Source organism: Peromyscus maniculatus, chromosome 18 (assembly GCF_049852395.1).
Source record: "Peromyscus maniculatus bairdii isolate BWxNUB_F1_BW_parent chromosome 18, HU_Pman_BW_mat_3.1, whole genome shotgun sequence".
Classification (NCBI taxonomy): domain Eukaryota; kingdom Metazoa; phylum Chordata; class Mammalia; order Rodentia; family Cricetidae; genus Peromyscus; species Peromyscus maniculatus.
The window spans coordinates 11,227,784-11,236,472 of record NC_134869.1 but is presented as its reverse complement, the minus strand read 5'-3'; the positions used below and the strand labels follow the sequence as shown (position 1 = coordinate 11,236,472).

Sequence of the window (8,689 nt, the reverse complement as noted above, 5' to 3'; positions counted from 1 at the left end):
GGATCTTTGTGAGTTCGAGGCCAGCCTGGTCTACAGTGCGAGATCCAGGAAAGGTCAAAGCTACACAGAGAAACCCTGTCTTGAAAAAAACAAAACAAAAATTTAAGTATATCTAGCCATATGGTGAGAATTACTAAGGAAGCAGAGTTAAAAGTTTTGGGCCAGGTGTGGTGGCAGACATCCTTAATCCCAGCACTCAGGAGGCAGAGGCAAGTAGATCTCTGTAAGTTCAAGACCAGCCTGGTCTATAGAGTGAGTTCCAGGACTACAGAGTGAGACCTTGTCACCTTCCTACCCCCAAAAGAAGACTTTCAGAGTGGGGATGGGGAGGCCATAGAAGGAGGGGCTTTGTTTCATTTGGAGTAAACATCCTCCTCAATTATAACAAAATTAGAGAAAATTTCATAGCTTGAGCAGAAAGAAATAGGAAAGCAGTTATGATATGTAGGGGGAAATCCAGAAAACAAAGATGTCCTGAGACAGAAATGAATGTGTTGTATTCAGGAGACATCAATAGGTTGGGATGTACCTGAGAGGGTACAATGACTGCCTGGCATCCATATGGCATGGGGGAGGGGTGGGAGTAGAAATAGAAACGGGCACAATCCTGTGTCTAGAATGAAGAGAAAGAGCCCCTGAAAGGATCTGAGTAGCAGCCCACTCTAAGTTTGGTTTCAGTGGGATTGTGGGGAGATCAAGGACAGACCACCCCCAAGACAGTTCCTCATAAATCCGGGTGAGAGGTATGGCGGCCCAGCACTGGGCGTCAAACTGGAAACAGTAAGAAGGTGCTAGGCTCTGGACATGTCTGTTTGGAAGCAGAGGTAAAAGGCAGGATTTGCTCATGGAAATGTGGGAAAGGAGACAAAAGGATCAACTGGAAGAATGGATCTCTGTCATGGAGATGGATATGGGGGTTCATGAGAGCCAACGGGACGGCCATGTCCAGTAGTAGTCTTGCAGCAGAGGTCCTGTTTTGAGTCATACTTCACGAATGATAAGTTGAGGCTTTACTCTTAGACTCCACATCCATGAAACAGATAATAACCTCCTGAGTTTAGAATTGGAGTGTAGAGCACTAACAGAACACTTGCTTTTGGGGGCTTCTTTCCCAGTGCCCCCCAAAAACAATGATAAACACTCAGAGTTTACCAATGCCTTGATATCAGAGAAGACAAAGAGTTTAACACAGGATAAAACACCTGCATCTATGGAGCCAGGGGACATTTGAGGAGCCATAGTTTACAGAGCAGAAGCATCTTCCAAAGTTTGGAGGTGTACATTGAGTCAATACAGGACATGATGTAAGGAGATATAATAATAGATTGAAATGGGAAGGATCAATAGTCAAGGGGAAAATTTCTGGAATGGGGATGAGAAAGGAAGGAAAGGGGCTAGAGAGATGGCCTGGGGGTAGAGCAGTTGCTATCAAGCCTGAGAACGTGAGTTCAACTCCCCCAGAACCCACACAAAGCTGAGAGATGAGAAAGGCGAACTCCCAGAAGCCCCCAGTGCAGCTAGTCCTTCATCCATCCGCAGTGGTGAACACGTGACCTTTTCTCAAACAAGCTGGAAGGTGAGACCCAACACCAAGGTTGTCTTCTGACATCTACCACGTGTCGTGACGTGCCCATGCTTGCACATACACACAGACACAAATGCATGCGCACGCACCAAGGGAAAAGCAAAAAGAACTACGGCGATGGGGGCGGGACATCCGGAATGACCAGCGGTGTTTCTGTTTGACAGAGTCTCTTGGTGATGGACCCTTAACTGGGCTTTTCTCCCATGAGCACATGCATGGATCATGGTCTGAGATGTCCCTGGCCCCAGTGTCTTTAGAAGCTGCGCTGCCCTATGCACTCATTAGGTTTCTATCAACCTTGACCACTGAGTTCTTGCCTCCAGGCTTTAAGCTTCTTGTTCTTTTTAACTAGGAAGACTCCATTCTCCCAGAAACCTGCCCTGATCTACACTCACCAGACAGATCGAGCCTCTTTGTTTCCACAGCAGCCATTGAATAATACTTAAATAGCACGAAAACCACCAACTCATGAAGCTTTCCACCTGTCCACCTCTCAGAGTCCGTCAGCTACGTTACTACCTCATATTTGCTTGACGTTGCCAACCCTAAGTGAATTTTCCACAATTACCCACTTGAAACGAATGAATGAACTCATCTGGAAGTTCTTCTGTCGATGGTGCTTTTACTTACATTTTGGTTTGGATTCTGGTTCTACTCCTAGTGGAATAATTCATTAATTAAAAAAAAAAAAAAAAGATCTAGGTAGCTCCAGCTAGCCTCAAACTTGAAATCCTTCAGCTTCAGTCCTCAAGTGTTCTGGATTATAGGTTTACACCACTGTGCTGGATGTTATTTATTTAATTTAGAGTTTAATCATAGCAGGCTGGAGAGACAGCTTAGTGGTTAAGAGCACTGGCTGCTCTCTCAGAGGACACAGGTTCAACTCCCAGTACTCACACAGTGGCTCATGGCTGCTTAACTCCAGTTCCAGGGAATCTGATACCTTGTTCTGAGGGACCAGGCACATGACAAACAGACATACTCGCAGACAAAACATTCATACAATATAAATGAAGATTTTTAGTTTTTTAAAAAAGAATTTAACTGCATACTACATGCTTTGAGCTGCCTTTGGTTGAGTTTTTGCTAGGACACAGGCGTTCTGTAATCACCTTGCTTCTTGGTAGCTGGCATTGCAAACCTGTGTCACCAGGCCCAGCTCCTCTGGCTTATCTTCAAAACTATGTCAAATATGGGGACTGAAGAGGGGGCTCAGCAGTTAAGGACACAAGGCATACTGTTTTTCCAGAGGACCTGAGTTCATTTCCTGGCACCCACATGGTGTAACACCCACAACCACCTGTAACTCCAGCTCTAGGGGACTCAACACTCTCTTCTTGCCTCTGGGGACATTACAGTGACGTGCACACATCCACATAGTACACCCACATATACATGTAATTAAAAATAAAATCTTACCAAAAATCCTAATAAAGAAGCCAGAGCTGGGTGGTGGTGGCACACACCTTTAATCCCAGCACTCAGGAGGCAGAGGCAGGCAGATCTCTCTGAGTTTGAGGACAGCCTGGTCTACAGACTGAGTTCCAGTATAGCAGGACAGCCAAGGCCATATAGAGAAACCCTGTCTCAGAAAAAAAAAAAAAAAAAAAAAGCCAGACCTGGTGACACAGGCCCATATCCCAAAAACTCGGGAGGATTGATCCATGAGGATTACAAGGCTTGCCTAGGCTACAGAGTGAATTAAGGCTAGCCTGGAATCTCTATCTTTAAATTAAAAGTTTTATTTTAAAAAGCAATAAAGAAGCTGGACAGTGGTGGCACACACTTGGGAGGCAGAGGGATCTCTGTGTTCAAGACCAGCCTGGTCTACAGAGTAAGTTCTAGGACAGCCAGAGCTACAGAGGGAATCCCTGTTTCCAGAAAAACAAACAACAAAACAAAACAAACAAACAAAAACAAAGAAAGAAGAGAAAGAGATGGGACTGAAAAGATAACTAACCAGGTAAGAGCACTAGCTACTCTTGCAGAGAACACAGGTTCAATTCCCAGTATCCACATGACAACTCACAACTGTAAGTAACTCCAGTTCCAGGAGATATGGCTCCCTCTTTTGGCCTCCAGGACATCATGCACACATGGAGTGCACTTACATACAGGCAAAACATTAATACACATAAAGATAAAATCTTTAAAAAAAATCCAAGTGTGGTGGAGCAGGCCTTTAAACCCAATATTCAGGAGGCAGAGGCTAGTATATATCTGTGAATTCAAGGCCAGCTTGGTCTACACTGTGGTTTAACTAAATCTCAATTGTTCGATTTTACCAAAAAGACTTGGGAACCAGACGCTGGAGTGAATATCTGCTAGCTCAAAGGCAGAGTGGGCACCCAGATGACCCTCCTCTGCTGATGTCCCAGAAAAAAAGGCCTTTCTCTTACGCCATCTCTAACAAAAACGCTTCAAACTGAATGTCCCTCCCTTCTACTTCCTGTGAGTCTATGTGTCCTCCTGACTCTCTCTTATTCTCTATGTGTTTTTTTTTTTCCCTGTAAACTGGTTGCTTGCTCTGCCTCTTGACCTATGGGTTGACTTTATTTAATCCTGTTTACAATATTCAAGCAGAAAGCTCTTGGATTAAAGGTGTGTACTAGAGCTGAGCCACATCACAACTAGAAACAGGGGTTTCTAGTAAATAATACAATCTTGGGGTTCTCAGTGTGATATAAAATATACTTCAACACTACATAGTGAGTTCAAGGCTATCCAGGGTAACACAATGAGAAACTGTCTCAAAAAAAAAAAAAAATTCCTGGGTTGAATCCCTAGTGCACTCCCATCAAAAAAGAAAAAAGAGGCAAAATGCACCCCTTTGGAATCTGCATAATGGGTATACAAGCATTGCTTTTACAATTTATCTATAAAGAAATTATAGCAAAACAACAAGAAGAACGGAAGAATAGGGACTTAGCAGGTGCTCTGCACTCTGCTGAATTCCTGCAAGCAAAGAGGTACAAAGATGTATGTAACTGCCCACAGCAGGTCTCAGCAGCTGTCTCTGGCCTCATCCCCTCCACGTTCTTGGCTAAATAAATCTGAAGTTCATACCCACTGTGTAGTGTTCTGTTTGGGCCATTTCAAAGGGAGTAGCGGATATTATGACCACGTGAAGGTATTTATTTTATGATAATGGAGACCTCTCTGTCCTGGATAGGTCCTGTAACTGGGAGGGCCTATACCCGGTTGTCATCCTCATGTGTAAACTTGCAAAACATTCTCAACAGGAAATAGATCAAAAGAGATTGCAGCTGTAGGACGAGGAAAGGAAACAGTACACGCTGTACACAGTTTGCCATCCGGGAAAACAAGCGCGTCAGCTGGTCCTCTCCTCCAGCCGGTCCTCTCCTCCAGCAGGTCCTCTCCCACAGCTCAACTCTTGTATGTGCCCCGCCCCAGCTCACGTCTGCTGTGTTGTCTTGATCAGTCCAGAGTCACTGGAAACGGTCTTTTCTGCCAATTGAAGAACTGAAGGACAGGAAAGGAACGTTCCTGAAACCTTGGGAATCCCAGCAGAGCTGTTACAGAATACCTGAGAAATCGGGGACCTTCCTCGGGGTTCTTAGTTTTGTTAGTGAAATCATTTAAGAATGGACACCAAAAGAAGCTGGGGGGCAGTTTATTAGGTTTAAAAGGAAAACTCCAGGTGAACCCCCAAGCTTGAAAGGAGAAGGAGAATGGAGAAGAGAAGGAACAAACCCCATGTTGCCTGAGGTAAGGCCTTGCGGAGGTCAGTCACACAGTGGCATGGAGCCACATGCCCTGGAGGGGAGCTTTGCAAAAGATAAGGACTCCCAAAGCATTAGTTATGGCGTCTACAAACATCCTCTGGTCAGCATCTGAAAAAAAAAAAAATAGAAGAAATAGGCCTCAGAAAGGCAGGCTGGCTTGGGGGCACCGCTAGGCAGTTCAGCTAGTGGAGACATGTTAGGGGTGGGAATTCTGGACAGGAAAAGCAAAATATCTTAAGATGAACCCATCTTCCTGGTGGTGGTCCGCTAGACAAGTCCTCACCTACCCCAGTGGAGACGCGGGCATGTCTCCACCTAGAGGTAGGCTCTATCCTCGACAGTGTGTCTGCATTGTAGCAAATGTTTCTACCAGAATGCAGGGCTAGTGTCCTAATTCTCAATGTATTTTATAAGTACTTTTGAGCAGAGGCTGAAAAGCCAGTGTTAAATGCATTATTGTCCTAGGACAGGATCCTAGAAACTTTACTCAGGAGAAAAAGTGAAAAGGTATGGACATAACCAAAATTGTTTTGACTTTTTAAAAAACAATACAGTGGTTGGGGATGTAGCTCGGTTGGCAGGGTGCTTGTGTAGTACACAGGCACAAGGCCCTGGGTTTGAATCCTAGAACTACATAAACCAGGTGTGGTGAGTAGAGACAGGAGTATCAGGTCATCTTTGGCTACATGGCGAGTTTGAGGCCAGTCTGGGTTACTTGAGACTCTGTCTTTACAAACGAACTAAAACAATGGAGTTGATGGTGGCAAAAGCCTGTGATCAAGGGGACTGATGTCATGGCTCCTTCTCCCCCTTTTCACCCCCTCCCCCCTCCACTCCGGTGTGGAGGAAGTGTCCACGTCTTTCCTGGTATAGTTCCTGGCAGACTGTGCAGCCTCTTTTGTATGTCTCTTTAACCGCAGCACAGGCCAGGCAGCGGCCATCATAGCCCACTTGGGTCCCTAGCCCATGCGTACTACTTTCAGGGATCGTAACATATTCTCTAGTCCCTCAGCCACTTGTATGTGTCTGCGTATAGTGTGTGTGAGCCCAGATGTGGCCCAAGACAAACGTTCAAGTGATTGGTTGCAGTTTTGTCGTGAGGAAGGACTATGACAAATAATTTCAGGCTAAAAATGTCATTGAAGAGTATTTCGGATGCAAGAAATGAACAACGGAAAATTTCCCACTTTTGAAAAGAAAAGAAGAAATATATATTCAAGCCTTTTTTTTTCCCCCCCCCAGACAGGGTTTCTCTGTGTAGTTTTGGTGCCTGTCCTGGTTCTCACTCTGTAGACCAGGCTGGCATCGAACTCACAGAGATCCACCTGACTCTGCCTCCTGAGTGCTGAGATTAAAGGTGTGAGCCACCACTGCCAGGTGTATTCAAGCCCTTTGATCATATTTTAATTATGTTATTTGGGCTGGTTGATAGCTCACCAGGTAAAGGTGTCTATAGTTTTTTGATTTGTAGGATCAACAAAGTGGAAGGAAAGAACTGATCCCCTCAAGTTGTCCTGGCTTCTACACCCATGCCATGCCATGTGCCCAACCCCCGTGCCCAACACACAGTTTCTTGAGACACAGATTTACTCTGCCGCTCCAGTTGGTTTAGATTTTGCTATGTGGACCAGGCTGACCTTGAACTCACAAAGACTCACCTGCCTCTCAGCCTTCTGAGTGCTGGAATTAAAGGAGTGTGCTACTATGATTGAAGTAACTTTTACATATTCACTGCAGCTCCTTGTTCACAGCAGGCATAAGGTGGAAGGAACTCAAATATCTAAGATTAAAAAAAAATGTGCTGTTGAACTAGCCCTGGTACAAAGCCTGTCTGTCTGTAATCTCAACACTTTGGGATTGTTTGAGGATAACCTGGTGTTCAACATTATAGCCTGGGATATATATATATATATATATATATATATATATATATATATATATATATATATATATATACACACACACATATATACACACACACACACACACACACACATATATATACACACACATACATACACACACACACACACACACACACACACACACACACATATATGGTGAGATCCTGTTCTCCCAAACAAATCCCTTTCCCCACAAAGAGTATATGGTACATAATTCAATGACATATTATTCAACATCAAAATAGAAAGAATCCTTTCCAGTAAACCTTGAAGGTTTTATTTGCAGTGAAATAAAAGTCACAAAAACAAGTGGTTTATGATTTTTTTATATGGAAAGAGAAGGCAGAACCTGGGTACCAGGGTCAGGAAAAAAGGGGGGGATCAGGTTTGCTGTTCAATGAGTCTAGTTTCAGCTTTTTAAAAAATTGTTTGTTTTGGTGCTGGAGACCAAACTCAGGCCCCCCTTACACACTTCACCATTTAACTACCACCTGGGACAATCTTTTAGGATTTTAGATGAAAAATGTTTGTTGCCTTCCAATGTAAACAGTACTCATAATGCTGAATTTTGTGTTTACAATTCAACAGTAAATTTAACGGGGTCTGGTAGTCCAGGTCTGTAAAGCAAACTATTTAGGAGGCTGTTCGACCTTGATTACCAGCCCAATCTGAGTAACTTGGTAAGGCTTCATTTAACAAATAATTTAAATCAAGCATGGTGATGGGTGCCGGTAGATTTAAGTACACACTGAAGCAGGAAAATAGTTAGTTTGATGCCCACCTGGGCCAGTATGATAAAATAATTTTTTTTTTTTTTCTCTTAAGAACAGGATAGAGCCGGGTGGTGGTGGCGCACGCCTTTAATCCCAGCACTCGGAGGCAGAGCCAGGCGGATCTCTGTGAGTTCGAGGCCAGCCTGGGCTACCAAGTGAGTTCCAGGAAAGGCACAAAGCTACACAGAGAAACCCTGTCTCGAAAAAACAAAACAACAACAACAAAAAAAAAAAGAACAGGATAGAGCAGCTGGGTATGGTGGCTCCCACCTGTAATCCTGGCATTTGAGAGACTAAAGCAGGATTGCCTCAACTCAAGACCACAGAAATCTCCCCAAACAACAACAAAAATAACAAAGGCCTCACACTACGTTAATCGGCTTGAATTTGTTTCACCAAACCAAGCCCTGCTGACGTTTTTCCAACAATAACAACAACAAGGGAGATTCCCCAGGCGGGGGAAGGAACAGGCCCCCACGCGTGCTTCCGCAGCGCTCCGCCCACGCTGTGTGCTCCCCCACCCCCGCTTCCGGCCCCGCCTGCCCGGCCCGAGGCTCCGGCCCCGCCTGCCCGAGCCTCCAGCCCCGCCTCCTGCACGAGCTTCCGCCCTTCCATCCCCCATTGTCGCCGCCCACCTCCGAGTTTCCACCAATTGCCGCCTTGGCCCCGCCCCCCGCCCCC

The 8,689-nt window shown here is 45.0% G+C and overlaps 1 long non-coding RNA gene across 1 annotated transcript; it reads right to left on the bottom strand.

Annotated features, from left to right (window-relative positions):
* Positions 1 to 5,203: 5,203 nt before the first annotated feature.
* On the bottom strand, positions 5,204 to 7,122 carry LOC107401551 (uncharacterized). The gene is made up of 2 exons (XR_001578409.3): positions 6,990 to 7,122; positions 5,204 to 5,439 (listed from the first exon to the last, which is right to left on the bottom strand). It is a non-coding gene; the product is annotated as an uncharacterized LOC107401551 (long non-coding RNA).
* Positions 7,123 to 8,689: the final 1,567 nt, after the last annotated feature.